General features: G+C 43.1%; 1 protein-coding gene across 2 annotated transcripts in view; it reads left to right on the top strand.

Moving 5' to 3' along the window:
• LOC148501837 (putative methyltransferase DDB_G0268948) overlaps positions 1-22,725 on the top strand; it is a 60,394-nt gene that overhangs the window by 17,913 nt on the left and 19,756 nt on the right. The window lies entirely within an intron of this gene.

The raw sequence follows: 22,725 nt of genomic DNA on the forward strand, positions 1-22,725 counted from the left end.
CGATATCATACCCAAACATGGAACGATATATCAGCGAAACCCTGATTGCCATCCTGGAAATAAAACAGAAGGCGTGAATAATACAGATGATTCTGGACCCCATGTTTTGGTTGTGGTTCCAATTCATCATTGTGTTTTGGTTTTGCCAAAACCACCCTCAAGTGTTTTGGTTTTGGATCTGGATTTTTATTTTTCTAAATTGACAAAAACAGCTAAAATTATGTAATTTCGGCTTGTTTTTGTTCCTATAGTATTAGTAAGCTCCATAACATTAATTTCCAGTCAATTGTGACCACCTCACAGCTTACAACATTGTTTTTACCAATACTGTCTAAACTTAGCGTCGATTGATTGATTGACATCCCACCTACCCTTATGTTGTATATTAAAAAGGACATGTACAGTTTAACAAACCAAGCAGTTCAGCGACAGGGACTGTCACTTTTGTGGCTAAAGTGCTTGGTTTGTTTGGGACCCCACATAACAAGCTTCCAATGGACTTAGGGTGGCTAACATTGGCCCTCATTCAGAGCCGCACGTTACCAACAGTACGCTCGTTGCGTTCCGATGTTGACTAACCGCGCATGCGTCGGTGTTACACTGCGCATGTGCGTACGGCAGATTGCGAGCTTTTTTTCTCTCGTTACTAAAATAGCGTACAGGAAGTGACATGTCAAATGTGATTGACAGAACAGGGTGTTTTTGGGTGTTGACGGGGGTGGAGATGGAAAAACGCAGGCGTGGCGAGGCGTTTTTGGGGCGTACATACATTAGCAGATGCGAACGTCAAATGTGTTCGGACCGTCACATACGTCACTGGAACATCCTCTTTCCCTTCAAAATGCTCGCACAGTTTAGGGTTTGGATTTCTCGACCACATTGGCGATGGCCTTCTCCTCCATCCCGGGACTCCATGATGTTGCAGCGATTAATCGCGGGTGGTCACAAAAGCAATTAGTGTTGTATTGAAAACCGGCTTGGTATGTGTTTGGAAAGCAGTTTTTTGGGATAGCACAAAACCGTACGCAGGTGGAAATCATACCTGCTAATGTCAGGATTGCACAATCAAATGGCGTACATTTTTGGGGGTTTTTTTTGGCCTCAATTTGTTGTTTATGGCCTATTGTGACAATAATGTCATCATGTTTTAATTAGCTCCCCTTTTTTTTTTTACTGTGGAATTTGCATCGTTATGTGATTTTTTTTAAACGTTCCTTCAAGAGGCCTTTTTTTTTTAAAAATGAAATGGTTTTTTGTGTCAGTTTTTGCCTTTAGGGCCAGGATTAAATGTAACCCATTTGTACAATAATGTCACAATACAATGTCAGATTTTTATCAGAAATTTATTGTTTAAACACAAACCAATTGGCATAATATTTTGTTTTCTTTTTTTCTGGCAAAGATACTTTTTAACAAAAATAAATAATCAATAACTGCTAACATAAACGTACAAAAATTAATTAAAAACATTTCACAAGAAAGGAGAGGGAAGTTTTGACCAGAAAGGAATATGAGCCAAGCACAGAAGGAGTGTGGGAAAAGTCGCCAATGGTGTCACCGTTTTTTCGCCCGTTTGGATGGGGAAGGGTGGGCGCCAGACCGGGTCCGGGATGCCATAGGGCTGGCCTGTCCAGAGGCAGATGTTGTGGCCTCTGGACTAGGCACAGGGCTAGGCACATTTGGAGGATTGGCTGATGTTGTGCCAGAGGTGGAGGATCCTGATGTTCCGGCAGGAAGGGAGGTCGGCTCCACCATGTGCTGGCGAGCGAGTTGCTCCAGGGCATCGGCGATGCGGATGTTGGCCCTGGTATTTTCCGCCAGGGCCTGACCAATGGTCACGTTGGCCGCTGCATTTTGCTCCAGGGCCTCAGCCACCCGTATCATACTGGCGTCCATCCTCTGCAGAATCTCCGTATGGAAATCCGATTTAAAATTGAGTTCTGTGAGGAGGCCCACTGCCTGCGAGGGGGCACGCCCTGGACTGGCTTCTGCAGGGTCCTCAGCCGGATGTACTGGTTCCTCCCCTGCAGAGCCAGCAGAAATTCTGCGGCCAAGGCTTCTATCTGGAGCAGACTCATCCGCCTGTGTCTCTGTTGGAAAAATGAGAAAAGACTCACATTAGAATCTACATATTGGCACAATAGCATTTCAGAGTTGGTGACATCACAATACTTACCTGGGCCAACATGAGGAGCCGCAAAGTCTGGCATGTCCGTATCCATGTTGGACACGCCAAACACCTCCACAGGCTGCACACACCCCTGTGCCAGCTCTTCTAAATCCGTCAACTCCAATGACACAGGGGTGGGACCCCCACCTGTCCCCCTTGCATGCCTAGCCCTGTCCGCGAGTTTTTGCTTTAGGCGATATTTGAAGTCGCCCCATCTGTGGGGAAAAATGGAAGCCATTATCCTTTGGTTTAAAATGGAGTTTGTTTTTAGGGGGGGGCAAGGGTTTACTTACCGCCGTTTGACATCCCGGGCTAGACGGACATAATCACCCACCCTATTGACAGCAACGGCTACCTCTTCCCACATTCTCCACTTCTGGCTTAGACTCATATTCCTGTCTGCCTGTGGCAGGATGTCCACACACTTCTGGATCAAAACCTCCATCTCCTTTCTTGTGAAATGTGGCTGCCTTTTTTTTTTGGCCGCTTTGGCCGGAATACTGGGCCCAGCAGCCTCTTCCATGTCATTCTCCTCACCTATTTGTGTAAATTTACAGAATTCACAAAATCACAACTTGCCTCATCTTATGTTTCAAATTAATCGTTGATAGAAAATGCATGAAAGACTTACCGCCTGACTCTTGGGCATTTTTTCCCTGGTCTGTCGCCATGTCTGAGGTCCAAACAAGAAATACACCAGAATTTGAATGTGTTTTCGTGACGTATTTATACAAGCGTCCTTATTTTGCGGCCGCATCATTGATTGTGCGGCCCTATGATCCCTCCTTAATTTGTGCGGGAAACTAAACACTATTTATGGCTTGGTGTGTCTCAAGTCGAGGTGGCGTTTTTGGATTGTTGGAGGTTATCTTGGCTGGAGTTTATTGATTGTGTAGAAAGGAGTTGGCGGTTGGAGATTCGTTTGTTGGTTAGATTTGCGTTTTTTATTTCCGTTATCTTTGTTGGTTTATATTTTTGGGACCTCGTTTCTTGATTTGGTAAGTTTTGTGAAGTCTAACTTTTGTTCAATTGTTGTTTTATTGTGTTTCGTATATTTTGTAATTTTTGGATCCATAATTTCTTCTATTTTAGATTTTGTTTATTTTCGACCCCAAAGACCTTTTGATTTTGAATCTTAGATATTTGCTCTTGGTAAGTCCATTTTTTATCTTGTATTTGCAAACTAATTAGCGCATTTTTAGTAGTTACTCTTGTGACTTGTATTAGCGAACTAATTAGCGCATTTTTAGTAGTTACTCTTGTGACTTGTATTTGCAAACTAATTAGCGCATTTTTAGTAGTTACTCTTGTGACTTGTATTAGCGAACTAATTAGCGCATTTTTAGTAGTTACTCTTGTGACTTGTATTAGCGAACTAATTAGTGTATTTTTAACAGCTTAATAATCATTCTAACTTTTTGGTGGTTTCTTTCGCTTTTTGTGCCAACATTTCGACCCATTTTGATGTACTGTGTTAAATGTCGCTTTGCGGTTTTGCTAAATGGGTGTTTGGCATATTTTAACTTTGGTCTAGCACAAAATGTATCCACAAAAATGCACAGAGTGAAATGTGTCAAGTAATTTTGGTGTTTATTTTCAGTTTGGACGTATCATGACAATACCCCGGCATGTAAGCAGCAATGGATGGTATCATCAAGCTAAGTTGTTTTAATATAGTTTTGGGGTGGGTCAAAAGCCTTACTTTGAAATCTTTGAATTTCAGGTTGATCTGGGGCGGATTGTTCTGGCCATGCTCCCGGAAGCCGACCAACCTCAATCTCATCCCAGGCGTAGGCATGCAAGGCCCCAGATATTTCGAACATGTGTCACCCTTTTTGGAATGCCCGATGATGAGGTTTTAAGACGCTACCGTCTACCTCCCAAAATCATCATAGACACTCTCTCATTAATAGAAAGTGATCTTGAGCGGCAAATTGACAGTCCAACAGCAATACCACCACTGACGCAATTTATGGCGGTGTTACAGTTCTGTGCCTCAGGATCGTTTCAAACAATGGTGGGAATAGTGGTGGGCATCTCCCAATCATCCTTTTCCCGGATCCTGAGGGCAGTGATGGAGGCACTTTTCAAGCACCTCCATCATTTTATTCAAATGCCTTTGGATATGGGTGCCCTTAGTGTGGCCAAGGCCAATTTTTACCAAATAGCTGGCTTCCCACACATCATAGGGGTTGTGGATGGTACTCACATACCACTTCAGCCTCCAGCACGGCTGGAGGCAATATTTAGAAACAGGAAACACTATCACTCCCTGAATGTAATGGTGGTATGTGATGCCTCCCTCCAGATCCTGTCCCTGAATGCTAAATTACCAGGAAGTGCACATGACTCCTTCGTCATCCGGCAATCAGGGATATGGCAGAAATTAACCAACCTATGATGCGTGGCTTCTGGGTAAGTGGAGACCTTTAGTACATAACAATGTTAAGCTTGATACAGTGTTCCCGATGTTGTCTCTTATTTTTCACAGGAGACAGTGGATACCCTTGCATGTCCTGGCTGCTCACTCCTTATTTGGCTCCCACACCAGGCCCACAAAGTGAGTATAATTCCGCACTTACAGCCACCAGGCAAGTGGTGGAGCGCTGTATCGGCCTTTTAAAAGGCCGATTCAGATGCCTCCACCGCTCTGGTGGCGAGCTCATGTATTTGCCGGATATGGTGTCAAATTGTGGTCCTGTGTGGGATATTTCACAACATCGCCATAAGGAGTGGTGTCCCAATGCAGCCAGAGGATGCCTTACCTGAGGATGGCCCCCCCCGAGGTTGGTCGGAGGTCAGTATGTGGGGGGGCCATACGCGATGATGTGGTGGCCAGATTTTTTAGGTAAGTTTGACCAAAACTACAGTGTTTATACCTAATGTGTTTGTGTTTGTTTGCGAACATCTAATTTATTTGTATTTTTTTCACCATCTTCTGTTTGTTCACATAATCTTTGGCACTCCAACGCTCACTACTTCCTGCTACCCTTACCAAACCTGGATCTGGTGATTTGGGGCATATATTCTGGAACCCATATCGCAATGCCATGTTTGTGGAATCATGTTGGCATGGTCCTTCGTCAACCAGTTCTTGATTGTTTTTTTTTTTTTAATTAAAATTTTTTATTTGTATGTGTTGTATTTGAGTTTATCACTGTTTTTTTTTGAGGGAGTGACCACTTTGATTTCTCATTTATGTTGTGAATAAATGTTTGGAGAGTGAAATGGTCTTCCTTTTTTTGGACGTTAACAGCAAGTGTAACCAGGTTAACACACCTTACATTTGACTAAGGGGTAATCCAGTACTGACACCAGTTGATGTAAACTGAAATATGTTTTCAGGTTCCCAACCCACACCAAAAGGAAGCCTGTCCAAACCTTTGGATTTGGAAGATTGGCCTAAGCAGCTTGCACACCAACTATGAACCTGTAAAATGTAGAAATATCTAATTGACACTACACCCAAAAAGGGAAATGACATTGTTACTGTTCTGTGTTTCTTGTGGCTGTTTTACATACAAATACAAAACACAATCTAACTTTTAAAAAAGGGAAATCCTTGCAGGAACAGTCAACTTATGTCAGGGAAATTTTTTTTTGGTTTTTGAAAAAAAGAATGAGCCAGAACGTATATTCGAAATCAACAATTTATTTAGAAAACGAAAAAAAACAAAAAAAACTACTGGCGAAGGATGCCAGACAGCCGGTCAAGGCCCACAAGAACGCCAATGACATGTTGGCGCATCTGGCCAACACATTCGACCACCTCTTGCCGACGCCTCTGTTTCTCTGTGGGTGAGAAAAGTGTGTGGATTAATAAAACAATAGGGAAGCCACATTAAAAAAAAAAAACACAACGAAATCACTCCTAAACCTAAAAAAAAAAAAAAAGGGGGTGCTGCCAAAAATACAAGGCCTATGTACAAATTCCCACAGGTGTGATATGTGTATGTTGAAACCAGCAGGAAGAGGTAAAGGCAAACTGCTAAATCACCAAAAGTAAACCCAAAAATCACGAATAAAGGCACGACACATGATTACATACAAACAGTTTGTGCTTAAAAAAAATGCGAAAGAAAAACATACCGGGAGCCAAAACGGGAGCTCTGGAAGTCCCTCCATGTTCGTCCTCGGAGGAGCCTTCATTCCCCAAAGAACGGGGAGGGGTAATGACGGACTCCAGGGAGGGGGTAATTGGAAGAGGGGTGGGTGGAGGAGAGGGGGAAGTGGGACGGAGGGGAAAGAGGCCCGACAGTTCCGGGAGAGGGTCTGGGAAGGCAGGGGAGAAGTGGGGTATAGGGGAAATATTTGGGGTGGAGTGTTGGCTGGGGGTTGGGGATAGTGGGCGGGAACGCCGTCTGGCCGGACAGTGACGGCGTAGTCTTGGCTGTCCACCTAAAATATGTCAAACAAATTGAGGTTAGTTTCTGGCCAAATCCGGGGCCCAAATAAAAAACAAAAAACCACCAACAAAAAACATGCAAATAGGAGTAGAATGAAAAAAACAGAAATAGAGGGAAAACATGCACACGCAGATATGAGGACAAATAATAAATAGGACATACAGGAAAACATGCACACGCAGATATGAGGACAAATAATAAATAGGACAGACAGGAAAACATGCACACGCAGATATGAGGACAAATAATAAATAGGACAGACAGGAAAACATGCACACGCAGATATGAGGACAAATAATAAATAGGACAGACAGGAAAACATGCACACGCAGATATGAGGACAAATAATAAATAGGACATACAGGAAAACATGCACACGCAGATATGAGGACAAATAATAAATAGGACAGACAGGAAAACATGCACACGCAGTTTGCCCCACAAACACAAACATGAAAACCACAATACATAACACTTACTTTCCAGTATCTGCATGCGGAAGCATGCCAGCAAGCGGGGCATTCGCCGTTGCAGGTCTGACCACCTGCGCTCCAGCTGCCCGATGTTGCGGCGTGAACCTAAGGACCGCAGGCAGGACCGTGCCTCCGCATACGCGGAGCGCTTCTGCCGGTTGGTGATGGGTGGAGGCTGGCTGGTGATACGGCGATCCATCACCTCCGTAAGCACCAGCAGCTCGCGCCTGGTGAATGCGGAGGCTCTAATGATGGCAATGGAGTTTTTCATACAAAACATTTTTGATAAAGTGTGCAAAAAATTTCTGATTGGCTAATGTATTTTGGAAATTAACAGGAGCAATTTTATTGGTTAGTGTCTGAGTCATGTGTTCAACAGGGCCAGAAATCTCTGGAGAGTTATGATAGGCTTGATGCAGTGACATGCGTTTGCAAATTTAAATAAAGAAATTAACCCCGGGAAATATGCGGGGATCCACAGCAATAGAACAATTGTTTAATTGTGGTTCACATGTTTTTTGAACAATAAAAGCGAATGTTCCACCCGTACGTATTCTGCGGGTAAACACAAACACGGACAAGAGTAAAGTTTCTTGCATTGTGTTGAAAAAAAACAAACAATTAAGCTAATTGATACATTGATTGGCATGATACGATTGAGGGAGGTAGGCAGAATAAAGGAGCAGGTAGTCGACATCTGACAAGGCCACTTCCGGTTTCACTTGTGCGTGCGTTCCCTTCAAGCCATTTCGGGGATGTACGCTCGCTATTTCGCACGCTCGTTAGTTAGAGGAGGGGTCGCCTGAGTTAAGGGAGGAATTTTAGATGCGAACGAAAATACGAGCGAGCCATTGAATTTAAATAATTTTGTACGTACGCCCGCTTGCGAGTGGGTCTGAATGAGGGCCCTTGTTGTTAATCATCTCTAGAATTCGAAGATGTCATTATCATCTTCACCCTCATCAGTGTTAGCAACTTCATCACACAATATTAGCTCATCTCCATGGGAATCCATCATTATTGAAGTCTCTGTAATTTGTTGTAATTGGCGGCAAAGGTCTTCCTCATAAAATTTGCAGTTAATTTTTATGAACATCAGTTTTTCCACATTTTTAGGAAGTAACCTCCTACTCCAATCGCTCAAAAGGTTCCTGGCTGTGCTAAACACTCTTTCTCAGTACACACTAGAGCAGGGCCGGCCAAAAGGTCGATCGCAATCTACCGGTACATTGCGGAGCTCTCGCCGGTAGATCGCGACCAACCTGCTGCAGTTCCTGGGAATGTTGGTCTCTGAAGTGACCAGAGACTAAAGAAGCCTCTGATCGCTTCAGAGGCCAGCATTCCCAGTGATGCATTGCGCGGGAGCACGAGTGATGTCACCCGCGTCTCCCGTGATGTGAAGAGCCTGCGCGTCTGCTGGATAAAATTAGATCCAGCCAGCGGCAGGCAGCGGATGACTATGCAGGAGCTCTGGCCAGGTAAGTAATGCACAGGGGAGGGGGCACCAGTACTGGGGGAACAGCATTAGGGGCTTTACTGGGGGCATTTCATAAAGGGCACAATGGGGGCACTGCATAAAGGGCTCAATGGGGGCAATGGGCACTACTAAGAGCACTGCATAAAGGGCACTAATAGGGGCACTGTATAAGGGGCTCTGTATAATAGGCACAACTGGGGGTACTGCATAAAGGGCACTACTAAGGGCACAGCATAAAGGGCACTAAAGGGGGTACTGTATAAGGGGCACTGCATAAAGGGCACTACTGGGGGCACAGCATAAAGGGCACTATTGGGGGCACTGCATAAAGGGCACTGTATAAGGGGCACTGCATAAAGGGCACTACTGAGGGCACTGCAAAAAGGCCACTACTGGGGGCATTGTATAAGGGCACTACTGGGGGCACTGTATAAGGGCACTACTGGGGGCATTGCATAATGTTCACAACTACAGGGGCATTGCATAAGTGGCACAACTACTGGGGGCATTGCATAAAGGGCACTACTACAGTGGGCATTGCATATGGGGCACTACTACAGTGGGCATTGTATAAGGGGCACTACTGTGGGCATTGTGTATAAGGGGTACTACTGTGTGTTGTAACGTGAATACGGGACACTACTATGTGGTGTAATGTGAATAAGATTGTGCTGTTGTGTGCAGTAATTTGAATTGGGGATACTGTGTGTGATTTTGCCATGACGGACCCCCATGTCCCTTGCTGTGAGGTCATGCCCCCTTTTTTTTTTTGCATACCACGCCCCCATTTTTGGCTCGGTAGATCAAAAAGGTTTTAAGTTTTAAAAGTAGATCACCGAGTCCAAAAGTCTGGCCACCCCTGCAGTAGAGGGTGTGCAGCTTAAATAAAGTAAAGCTAGTTTGTACAAGGGGCTCCAAATTCTGATTTTTTTTTCCTCCGTGTATTTAAAGGGATTGTGTGACATGCTAATTTGTACATTGTCATTAAAATAATCCTCTACCATTCTATTGATGCTTAGGGGTAAATTTACTAAGATTCGAGTTTGATAGAGTAAGCATTCTCTGGAGAGTTTAGGTAATTTTTTCCACTCGCAAATTTACTAATGCCAAACTAGGGAGAGAAACCCGGCCTTTCCCAAACAATAGTTTTGCACTATTTACAATACTATTACCCTCGTACCCAATGTTCCAGGGGTGGCTTCAGATTAAGTCTGGGGTGCTCGAGAGAGAGGGGATCCCTTTATTGGGGGGGTCATTACCTACCCCAGACTTGGGCTGACCGATTTGGAGTGCAAATGCTTTGGCTTGGGAGACCTGGTGATAGGGTCTCCTGGCTGTGGCATTACACCCCAAATGGATTTGAGTCCAGTGCTGGTTTTAAATATAAAGGGACCCCTACGCAATTTTTCCCCCTATTTTTAAATCCAGGACTGACTCAGCAGCTAGGTGCTAGTTCCTAAAATATGGGGGACCCTAATATTTTTTTTTCCCTGTATTTTAGACACCAGGACTGGCTGAGCAGCCCGGGGCTGGTTATGCTTCTTGGGGGGCAAAAATTAACACTTTTTTTTACAGGTAGACCACACAAGCAGCCTTCACATATCTCACTGATATGTGCAAGACGCTTGTTTGGGAGAGTTTGGCAGAGTGAAAACACTGCGATCTCGGGTGAGTAATCTCTATCTAAACTTGCTATTTGGTGGAGAAATCTCGATCTGCTTCACCATCGGCCAACTCTCTCTCAACTAAACTCACTTCTTTGTAAATTTGTGAGTTTCAGAAGCATCTAATCACCCAAGTTTGGCGATGCAAATCGAGTTGAAAAAAAAAAAAACTTGATCAGACTCGCATATCCACTACATGACTAATGAACGATTGAATAATAACGACATTGTTATCATTCAATCATTCATTATATTGTGCAGTGAACATTAAGCCCACACTGAATGATATATTCAGTGTGGGCTGGGCACCCTCCCTCACCCCCAAACCTGCACAACCTGATATCGTCAGGTTAGACAGCAGGTTCAAGTGATGACAGATGCCAATAATGACCAGCTTGAGCACGCATCGCTGGTTGTTGCCAGCATATTCACTGCATGATTAATGAAAGATTGAATGATAACGATGTAGTTATCGTTCCATCGTTCATTTATATCATGTAGTGGATATGTGCCTTTAGTGTATCAGATTGAGTCATGGTAGATGTGTCAAAATGTGGGGCAATTCTTTCAAGCCTGACCAGATTTCATTATTTTGTTTCACTCTGGTGTGCTGAGTTGACTCATCTACATCACCAGTGGGTCTCTTGGAAAAGGTCAGTTTTTACCTGGCAGCAGCATTTGCAGAGAGAAACTGAAGGAGAAGACATTGTCATGTCATGTGCCATGTGAGCTGACAACCTGCTCACAATGAGTTCTTTGCATCTCTTAAGATCTGTGGGCCTAATTCAGAGACGAACGCTATTTGCGGATGGACGTTCTGAAAAAGGGGCCGGATATTTAAATGAAGTGCTTGCTCTTTGCGGTCTGTTGACACCTCTATGTCTGAATGAGCGAACAAAACATGCGGTTGCTATTTTGAAAAGAATGCCCCCTGGCCGCTCGCATCATACATCATCTCCGCTATTTATTAGATTAATCGAGTACATCGAAAGGCATCTGAACTGCTCGCTATTCTTGTGGTAGCATTTTCCTACCGCAATCATGCGAGCAGTTCAGGCTAAAAAACAACCAAGTGACGTGGTCGATGACGCTGCTTTGTTAATTATGCACACCCTTAAAACGCCTGTTTTGACCATTTGTCATGCCTGCGTTCAGATCTCGACTGCCCATTTCCAAGCACCTTCCCCTGTTACCACCCACAAACGCCTCATCCTGTCACTCAAATTAGCAGGCATTTGCTATATTGCGAGCACACGATTTCTGACAGCACTGAGTGGTTCGCGCATGCGTACTAAAACCCATACGCATGTGCAGATGTGCGAACATCACTCCAAACAAATGAGCGGCCGCTTACGAGCGGCTCTGAATCAGGCCCTGTGTCAGTTGAAAAGACATCATGTATAACTTAAACCTTGGATCAAGCAAGGTTGTCAAAACGTAGTGATCCAATTGCAAGATGTTGCAGACCCTTTGGTCCTGGTGAAGGGAATAAAGAACTTGATCTACAAGACCAACATACTTAAAGGAATAGCTTTGTTTCATCTCCTCCTTCAGTTTCTTTAGCTACTTTTCCAGTAGTTTAACCAATGGAATCACCTGACTCAGGCTGACAGTGTCTGAACTCACTTAATTTGTTACTATTTCAAATGGTTTCAGAATCTTGCATAAAATGGAGAGTATTATCCACTGTGCTGGAGTAAGGTACAGTCCCCCTCCTCTTTCTATGTCATAGCATGTAGTGTACGTTTGGATGGCTTGTTTCTATTCCTCCAGTCGCTGAAGCATATAAAGGGTGGAATTCCAACTGGTTGCTATATCTGGCTTCAGTTGGTGGAATAGTAATTTGTACTGTTCTGGCAGCTGCTACAATTTTACATGCGGTTGCTGAATGCCAACAATGCTCAAATGTTTTATGGGCCACAGACAGCACCTGTCACTTTAATACAATTCTGACCCACCAAGTTTACTATATGTGCAAAACATTTTACATGTTCAATTAACCCGGTTGTAATGCTCATATAATGTTACTTGTGCTATTGGAAATGACAAATCTTGAGGAGAGTCCTAGTGGGTTAGTCATTTTACTATCACATCTCTGAGTTTTTCGAACAGATTGACAAAAGTATGCCCCTTAATGAAGCAAGTGATACAGAGAGTAGCCTGCCTGTGAATGAGCTAGCTTTGTGTGCTAGATACTGCTGCTGCTGCTGCTGAAGGCAATACACCCACCCAGTGGGTTATCACAGTGATGTAATCTTTCATTTGACCAGTATCTCTTGTCCACATATCTATAGTTAAGTGGCTCCTTGGCATAGTGGCATTTTCTAGGCCAAGCAAGGAATTACTATTCTTGAACTTTAGCTAACTATCTAAAACCAGATTGTCACAACAAGCTGGAACCCACCATTCAATTACCACATCCATCAGCGCTGGTCTCTGGGTGGATTCTCCACTCCTGCAGTACAAACAGCCATGGCTCCCATAGGGCTGCATGCACCACACTGTTTAAAATGTAAGGGGACTTCCGGTGGGTGGAGCATCGAGATGGCCGCATTTTAATGATCTCTCCGTCTCAGCTCGAAAAAATCTGTCTTCATCGGTGACCCGGTAGACTCTCTTTTCACCTACCACATATCACAAATGCTGATTGAGGGTGAGAGCATTTAGATGACCCTAATATCGAGCTGATCGGACCACCCTATCCACCGGAGTCTGGCCATAATTGCTTGGGCCGCATGGTGTGGGCCCTGTGAGGAGAGGTAACTCCAGAGTAGCCATACTTCTGCACTGTGCAGAGCCCTACCCTCTTGCTCAACATTATTCCTGTGCCTATTTACTCCCCTCACTCCTGTGGACACATACACGGGTGTCTGAGACCCCCTGGAAAACCCCCCTTCTTACCGGGTGTATGTGGCCCAAGTGTGTTGTGATCCAGATAAACGGTGATCTGTGAGGTGTGGAGGTCTTCTGACCAGCATACCTCTGAGGCTCCTGACCTTGTCCTTCCCGTTGAAGCCCTTTTCGGTGATCTGAGACCGCTCTGCAACACAAGCCAGGCACGCCGCTGAGAGGGCGGGACGTGACCACAGGGGTGATCCATTCCTGTCTGCCTGACTCCTTCTGTCTCCCAACTCCTCCTTGCCTACTGCCTGGACTTCTCAGTGGATCGTGGCTGCAAGGGTTGACTACATCCCCCTGCTGTCCCTTGAAGTGTGGGCTGTGCCGGGTGTAATGCTGTGGCGGTGGCTGCTGAGAGTCTGGAGTTTAGCTGAGCTTACTCGGACCCCCTGCTTCTCCTACCCTCCTTCCCTGTCTGCCGCTTGGAGTGCTGGGGTGATACACGACCGTGTCTACCATCTATCAGTGAGGATACACAGCGGGGCTGTAGACACACGCTGAGCACCTGATATCCCTATCCCTGCGCAGCCTATCTGACTGCCTGTGCCGCGGCGGCGGCTCCCAGTAACTGTGCCACCTGTCATCTCCAACCTGGCGATAACCAATTACTGACCAGTGTGCACTGGCAGAAATGGTTCCTGGTTCCCCCATCCAGCTTATTCAAGACCCACCAGCTGAACTCTCATTGCCGTGGTGGTGTTCCACGCAGTACAGGTGTTGTTTCTCTCTGCATAACCCACATCACCTACCATCTCTCATCAGTTATGTGGGTCTGTAGTTAATGGTTGTACATATTTCACTGTGTATCATTTTGTGTTTAACAGCACCACCTTGTGGTGTTTAGAGGGTAATGATTGCACACTCTCTTACTTTACACACAGAGGTTATAATTGGATTGATGTCCCTCTCCTCATGGTATTCTAGACCTTCCCATTTGTAATACCAGATATTCCCACAAAGCTATCTAAATATTAGGTATTGTGCATTCATAAAAACCTAAAATTGACTGATATTTTTATCAACCCTGCCCCTATCTTAGCCTCTTTCCAAAGAAAGCTTATTACTGCTCAGTTTGTGTTGATTACAGGATATTTATGTAGTCACTTATCTCCCGTTGTCTTGTCTTGATGTATCAATTTGCATAGGAGGAGTTCATTAATGTATTCATCTATAGCGTTACTTAAAAGCTGTATTTCTTTCTACTGGTCTGGAGCTACATGGTATGGACAGATTTCTATACAAGCACACACAGCTACCCCAGAGAATGGGAAAACTAACAAGGAAGGTAACAAATCCCAACAAAACAAAAACATCCTAACCCATAATGTAACCTCAATGGAGGATTCTCAGCCTTCCCCTTCACAGGCTGATCCACTATCCCCTGTATCTGAAATGTCACAGGATGATCCTACAATTTTCCAACAAATGGATAAAAAATTGAATAACATCCAAATATCTATAAATAAAAAGATGGATACTATCCAGCTGTCCATAAATACAATCTTAACCAAACTAGGATCCAACACTAAAAGAATAATAGACCTGGAGCAACGTACTAGTGACAACGAAGTTGCTCTACTGGTATTGCAGAATACCGTTGACATAAAATCGAAGGTTATAGAGGACTTAACTGACAAACTAGATGACCTAGAAAATCGCAATAAATGCAATAATCTGCGATTTCTGGGAATCCCTGAGTTAATGATAAAAGGCCCAGACCTCAATGACTTACTTAGTGTAGATCTGGTGAGTGTGTTCCAGGTCCCCACTACTAATGGCATGATTGCTATTGAATGTTGTCACCATATTGGCCCTGAACGTCAGTCTAAAAATAATAATCCCAGACAGGTGATAGTCAGATTTTTAGATTTTCGTGATAAAGAAAACATTATACGAGCTTACCATAAGGTCTCCTCCCTGAAAATCCATGATTTCACAGTACTTATTTACCAGGACTTCTCAGCTGCTGTTTCTCTTAAAAGAAGAGAATTTAGTCCGATCTGCAAATTCCTCTTTGAGAGGAAATTAAAATTTGTTCTGCAATACCCAGCAAAATTGAGAGTTACGCTGGATGGCAAACCATTCACTTTTGACACCCCTCAGGTGGCAAGATCTCACTTCAATTTGCCAACTGATGGGCAAAACCGTGCTCCTCCTAACAGCTCAACTAAGATATCCATCCTAGAGGTGGTATGTCATATTTTATATAAGTTGCATTGAGTCTAAGACTCAGGGGTTTACAACTTGATACACTATGAATTATCTGAGCAAAATGTTTGTTCCATACCGCACAGAGTTTCCTGTACACTTTGTGAATGTTTATACTTTGTGTCCCCTTCCCTCCATCCTTCCTCTCTTTCCATCTTTCTTTCCTGAAAGGTGGAGCCAGGGGCGGGGAGGTCCATACCTCCAGATGCAACCGATTACTTTTTAATATGACCCAAACATTTGGAAGCCAATTCGTCCAGCGTACTGGGACAGGATGATGGCTTTAATATTTAACCCATTACATAATGCAGGTGACACAAGGAGAGGGATTGGTTGATAACCAATCCTCCATCATTATTTGTTTATATCATAACTAATACTGTTTCGAATTTACGTTTTCTATCCTGGAACATTGCAGGTGTAAACTCAGCCATAAAACGGAAAAAAGTGGTGACTCATATCAAATCCTTTAATCCAGATGTTGTATTGCTGCAGGAGACTCACTGGGTTGATGGGCCCTACGCCAGGTTATATGGTCCTTGGATTGGTGAGTGTATAGCAGCTCCTTACACTCAAAAACAGAGGGGTGTGGTGATCTTTCTTAATAGACGATTGGAGTGCAATGTTGTAAAGTCTATTATTGACCCTGAAGGGCGCTTTATGATACTTAAAATAAATATTTTTGGCAAAAAGTTCACTATACTCAACATCTATGCCTCTAATACGCCTAATTTTGATTTCTTTTTAAAAATTTCCAATCTATTAAATGAAAATGGACACCCCCAACTTAATAGTTGGTGGCGACTGTAATCTCATAATTGACCCATCCATAGATAGATCACCGGCTCTCTTGACATGACCTACTGGGCGGAGGGATGGAATATGACTACTCACCTCACATCACAACTTGGTGGATCCATGGAGACTACTAAATTACAATAGTAATTCTTTTCACATGTACATAATGTCTTCACTAGGATAGAGCATATTCTTGCTGCAGACTCACTTCTTCCGAGACTACAAAAAGCATATAATAGTAGTATCCTTATATCTGACCACGCACCCATATATTTAGACATTTCTCTGAGACTCCCACACAACAGTAATAAAAACTGGCGCTTCCCATCTTACTTATACTCAAAAGAAGATTTTAAAAAATATCTAAAAAATAAATGGGACTGCTATAAAACCACTAACGATATACACCAAAATGATCCAGTTCTGTTTTGGTCTGCGGCTAAGGCCGTTATGCGAGGCCACGTAATCACCTATATGTCACATAGAAATAAAGAACAAAGAGAGAACATTCAAAAACGTAATCATAATCTCAGCAAAGCATATCATAAATACTTGAATGATCCGTCAGACACACATAAGGACTCTTACATACAACACAAAACTCTCATGGATATGTTCCTCTCCAACGAAGCTCAGCTGAAAGTATCTTACACTAAAAATAAATACTTTAGATGGGGTGGGAAGGCGGGTAAACTATTATCGTATATGGTTCTCCAACAATCTAAAAGGAAATTTATCTCCAAATTGAAAACCCCTAGTGGTGTTATCACATCGCAATCAGACATAGCAAATAGTTTCCATTCCTTCTTTTCATAATTATATCTAGCCAATCTTGACTCTCCCCAATTAGCTTCATCTTCGTTAACGGAAGCACAATTACCTAAACTGACAGGATCGCAATGGGAGCTTTTGGAATCGGATGTGACGGCTGAAGAGGTCCGGAGCACCATCCACTCACTCAAACGCAATAAAGCTCAAGGGCCAGATGGCTTTAGTGGCGAATACTATAAGCTCTTATGCAAAGAATTGACGCCTACTCTTACATCCCTATTCCAGTATATCATTAAAGGAAGGGCAAATTATCCAGACTTTAATGAAGCCCATACTATATTGCTTCCAAAACCTAATAAAGATGAGGAACTGATGGGCTCCTACTGTCCCATCACACTATTAAATCAGGACTTTAAATTGTTGGCAAAAATAACTGCCACCCATCTACAAACATTGATGTCCTCCCTTTTACCCCATCACCAATTAGGCTTTACGAACTCGAGACACTCCGTCCTGGGTATTAGATCTGCCATCTCCGCCATTATTGCATTTAAGAACAGTAAAAACTCTAAAAATGTCTTGCTAAGCCTTGACACTGAAAAGGCCTTCGACAAGATAGCCTGGCCACACCTCTACAGGTTGTTAGAAGAGAGATCTTTTGGCCCTAAATTTACTGGTTTGATCCGCTCCTTCTACTCCAATCCCACAACCAAACTAATCGTTAATAATCTAATAGGTGCCCCAGTCCATCTTGCTAGGGGAACAAGACAGGGGTGTCCTTTATCCCCCCTTCTTTTCAATTTAGCCCTGGACCCCTTACTCCATATTCTGCAAAACCTAAAAAATTTTAAAGGCATTCCCATGGGTACTAAATCTCTAAAGATTTTGGCATTTGCCGATGATTTACTCCTTTTTTTCTCTAACCCTGAAGATAGTATGAGGGAAGTCATATCTAAAATTTCTCAGTTTGGCCTAATTTCAGGTTTTTCTATTAACATCCAAAAGTCGATAGCCATGGCTCTATACCCAGTCCATTGTCCCCGGTGGGCAGCTAGTCTAAATCTCCAATGAGCAAATTCTTCCATCCCTTACTTAGGTATCCATTTGCCAAAAAAACATTTCATTATTATACTCACTTAACATTACCAAAGTAATCTCAAAGATCACGGAGGAATTGACTAAATGGCAAAATCTACAGTTATTTTTTTTTAGGTCGTGCACAACTTATTAAAATTATATCCTTTCCAAAGTTATTATACTTTATACAAGTTCTACCTATAGTCATAACCAATAAAGGTTAGAAAAATTTGAATGCCATTTTCCGCCGCTTTATATTTAATGGCAATAAACCCAGAATCATCATAAAAATTCTTCAAAAAAACAAAAAAAGAAGGAGGTATAAACTTCCCCCACATAGGTTTCTTCAACCAGGCGGCCATTTGCCGATACATTAGAGATTGGATACATTCCAAAAATCATTACGCCAATTCTGAATTGGAACAACAGTTCATACCTGACACCAACCTGGTAGCCTTCCTCCATATGGCGAAAAAAGACATCCCACTTATAGTGGCAGAAAATCCACTGCTAATGTCTACTAGAATAGTGTGGTTTAAATTGAGGAAATCTTGGAATTTGAATCCATCCCACTCCCTGTTTTTGCTGCTGTGTGGGAACCCAGCTTTTCAAAACGGCAGTTCTAATTATCCCTTCTGCTCCTGGTCTAGATCAGGGCTTTCTTTTCTTAGATGCATTATGGATATCCCATCTCGAAAACCATTATCTTTCCAAAATGCGATAGAAAAATTTGGTTTCCTCAACAATTACACTTTTGCCTATTTTCAATTGCAGCACTATGCAATTTACGACTTTACACAATCTATCGAATGATGACTGGACTAACAATTTGGACCCATCATTTCTTAAACCAGACCAAGCAGCCAAAATAATATCCCGTTTCTACTCATTGGTAAGGTCGCCTTGCTTCTCTAAACCACATCACACAGGCATATCAACATGGCAGGAAACGTTTCCACACCTTCAAGTAAAGGACATTATAGCCACTCTCTCCAATTCTTTGAATATTTTACCAGCGACCATCTCGAGCGAATGTGGTGGGTTTGTTGGATTCAGTCTCCTACCCCAAATGTGGCCAATCCCCCGCTACACTTCTTCCCTGTCTCTGGAATTGTGCCCCAATCCACTTATTTTGGTCTCAAATTACCAGCTATATAAATCACCATTTTACCCAATTGTTTATGTTAACTCCTGAATGGGTGGTTCTGGGCTTTTTAACTTCAGATCACCACCCACCTCTAGATAACAGGAAAATCCTCACCATAATTTCCAATGTGGCCCGTAAGAGTATCCTGCAGCAATGGATATCCACACACCCCCCTTCCTTTAAATTATTAGAGAAAAAGTTGTTCTTTATTTTTAAAATGGACGGGACAGAGGCTTCTCTTCAAAAGGAAATTCGAGTTAAAAAAAAATTCAATGTGTGGGAGAGGTACATCTCTTCGCAATCTGGAGACATTAGAGACATGGTATCTAGATGCTTTGATATGGCAAAATGGATGCAGTCACATGCAGCCTTCACTGACGCCCTGCACTAGGCCGGATGCATACTTTTCCTTTATTTATTTAGTTTCGTGTTGTGTGATTGGTTGTTGGGGGGTGTGGTGCCCCCCCGTGCTCTGGTTCTGCTGCTCCCCCTTTCCCTTCCCCCCCTTCCCCATCCCTCTCCTTATTTCTCTATGTTTTAATTTTTTCCTCTTTATACCCGTCCTCATACTTTAAAGATTGATTTACTTTAATCTCTTCAATTTTTGTTTTCTTTAAAAATAAAATATGAGACTTCTCTATTTTTGTAGGGCATATCTCTGGGAACACTATGGCATTCATATCTGTTATATTATACTACCTTATGCTATTTGGCAATTCTGATTCAAAATTGATCGTTTCTTTTGTACGTCCTATTATATTATGATTCAACTACTAAATGATTGTTCGCTTATAATTCACAAACTGTGATACGTGTAGTTGTTTGATGTTATACCAACATTGTATTGCCTTCAATTCTATGCTCGGTGTGTTTCTGTATGCACTTTGATTGTATGTTTATATCAGAATCTTTGTCTCAATAAAAATATTGAATATAAAATGTAAGGGACAGGCATGCCTAAATGGGAAATCACATTGGAGCCAAAATTAAATTACTCATATAAAATGAAGTCCTTGAGGAAGCTCCTGTGCCATAGTAGAGGCTCCAGCGGTATAACCTCTGTGTTTCCATTGCTCTACTTGCGTGCCTGACCATGGTACCTGTCTTCCCTGTACTCCATTCCTGGTTCCTGCTATCCAGTGTCTGCTGCCTGTACCTGCTCCTGTACTTGTTCTCCCATCCAACGCCAACCTAATCTGTCATTTTTGTCAATTACCTGTCAGTAAATCTAAAGTAACATCTCCAGTGCCTACCTGCCCCATACTTAGGAACCCCAGTAAGAGGGCCATGACTTGTGTGTTGGGCACAGCAAAGCCCAAACCTCCATGCAGGGATAACTGGTGAACACCACCAGCAAGTTAGACTCCTCGTCTCTGTTCTGGGTCTCTGACAATCCTGAAGTACAGGTTAGCATTCACTTTCTATCCTTGAGATGTGACACAGATGTGGATATTGGATGCAGATCTAAGCTAGCATAGTCGCTATGGCTTCAGTGATCTGGTGTGTGACTGGATGACAGTTTTCATACTTGCTTTCTCCTGCAAAAGATTGTTTCACAGTCAATTGTTGTTTGAAACTACTAGTCTTCTTGGTCCCCTTCTGTGACAAAGATTCACTCTCAGCAGCATAGGCCCCGGCACACAAGAATTCTTCTGGGGAATTCTGGATAGGAGAGGAGTCAGTTAGCCTTTGCAAATTGGATGCAGGAGGACTACCTCCGATTATGAATGAGATTGATAATTGGCGGTGGAGATTGCATGAGTTGGGATCTACAGTATGCTGCTGGTAGCTGATGCTGGACTGCTTGTTATTATTTTTTAGATTTTCCCAAATAATTTGCATGAACTAGCTGCAAATTATGTAACAGAGAGGAGGTTCCTAATGTTTAAGGTCCCACTTCTACTTAATTTGCTTCACAAACGTTACAGATAGTTTGACAATGTTGTCAGAATTTACTGTAGGTAAAAATAATTCCACACAGAGGTGGCTTTTTGATCTTTTTGACAGGCATGACAATGGCCTTCTTCTTATCACTGCCATTGGTGGCTGACTTACTTTGCCATTGGTGGCTGACTTACTTTGACACAAACAACATCTTCCTCCTGAATTTTATCACTTTTATGTCAAACACATTTATCATCAACTTCCTCATTAGCTTCAGATACACAAATATCCCACTCATCCTGTTGCACTTCTACAGTAGCATCCTCAATTTCAATGTCACCATCATTACTTTTACTACTACTCAACCTCACATTTGCAGAGAGTGCAGAAATATTGGATGGAGGCTTCTTTACAATGACAGTGTCAGAAATGTCAGACTTACTATACACATAGCACTCGTGGAAACCTTTAGACTCTCCTCAGGGATTTGTGAAGTTTGTGAACATACAGTTTCTTCTTCAGCTATAGTGGGGACTTTTTGTGCACTGATTTGCTTGTTTTAAAGGTGACACCTTTTGACTCAGATAAATTTACTAAGAATCGTGTTGATGTGCAATCCCTAATCGCAGCTCATCACCGTAACATTTTCCGCAGTAAATCACAAATCTACTAAAAAGCATGCTTGATTGACTATTGGCATTTGATGGTGATACTCATTGTGTTGTGGCATATGCGAGTTCACTCGTATTGACCCAAATCACACACGAATGTGCAAATCCGAGAAGTGTATTTAACAAAAGCATGCACAGATCAGTGAGATCCTTGCATGCTTCTGTTTAAATAAGACATTAAAGGGTTCATTTTTCTTATTAAAAAAAAATATTGGTGTCCCCTTCACAAGCACAACCAGCCCTCTATGGGCCGGCTTTAGTTAAAAAAATATGGGGGGAGGAAAGCGTAGGGGCACTGGTGCCTCTATTCCCCTTGTAAAATAAATATTAAAATAAAGACAGTACACATATCGAATATTTTATCATTTTATTACACATGCTCCCACTCTCTTACTCACGTTCTCACACTCACCCGCACTCACACTTAAGCCTCAGCCTGTGGTTCACTGGAGAGGGGGGGCTTTATTGGGGGTTCCCCACCTTCACAAGGAATCCCCAGCCTAAGTTTAGCCTTGTTTTGGGACCTGACCTTGGCGGGAAGACCCAAGCCTGGACTCAGAAGCATTCGGAACCCCAAAGTTCAGGTATGTTTGGTTTCCAGGGAAACCAAACCACTCATTTGTAGTGAATACTGGCTGCTTTTGCATGTAGCCTACAAATGCAGGACAGCTTTATTTTAATACAATTTAGATTTGAGTGTGGACACACCCCTCCCAAATCTAAATCTCTCTGCTCATCTTACATCTGCCCCCACCACCTGCAGTGTAACATGGTTTTGCCCAAGGCACTCCTTTTTTACTTTACTTAGCAATTTATAGACTAAATGCCGCTGGTCTATATCCTGACACGAGAAGCCAGACGGGGGACCTCAGACAGGCATCAAAATATTGATGCCTACCTGAGTCCCGGCGCCGGAATGCCGAAGGACAACAGCCCGAACAAGGTAAGTCCGGGGCGCCCTTAGTGTTAGCCACATAGGGGGAGGGTTAGGTTTAGGGAGGGTAGCGGGGTTAGGTTTTGGGGGGGAAGGTTAGGGTTAGGCACTCCTTGGGGGGAGCGTTAGGGTTAGGCACCCCTGGGG

Source organism: Taudactylus pleione, unplaced genomic scaffold (genome assembly GCF_031769625.1).
Source record: "Taudactylus pleione unplaced genomic scaffold, aTauple2 ptg000500l, whole genome shotgun sequence".
NCBI classification, from domain to species: Eukaryota; Metazoa; Chordata; class Amphibia; order Anura; family Myobatrachidae; genus Taudactylus; species Taudactylus pleione.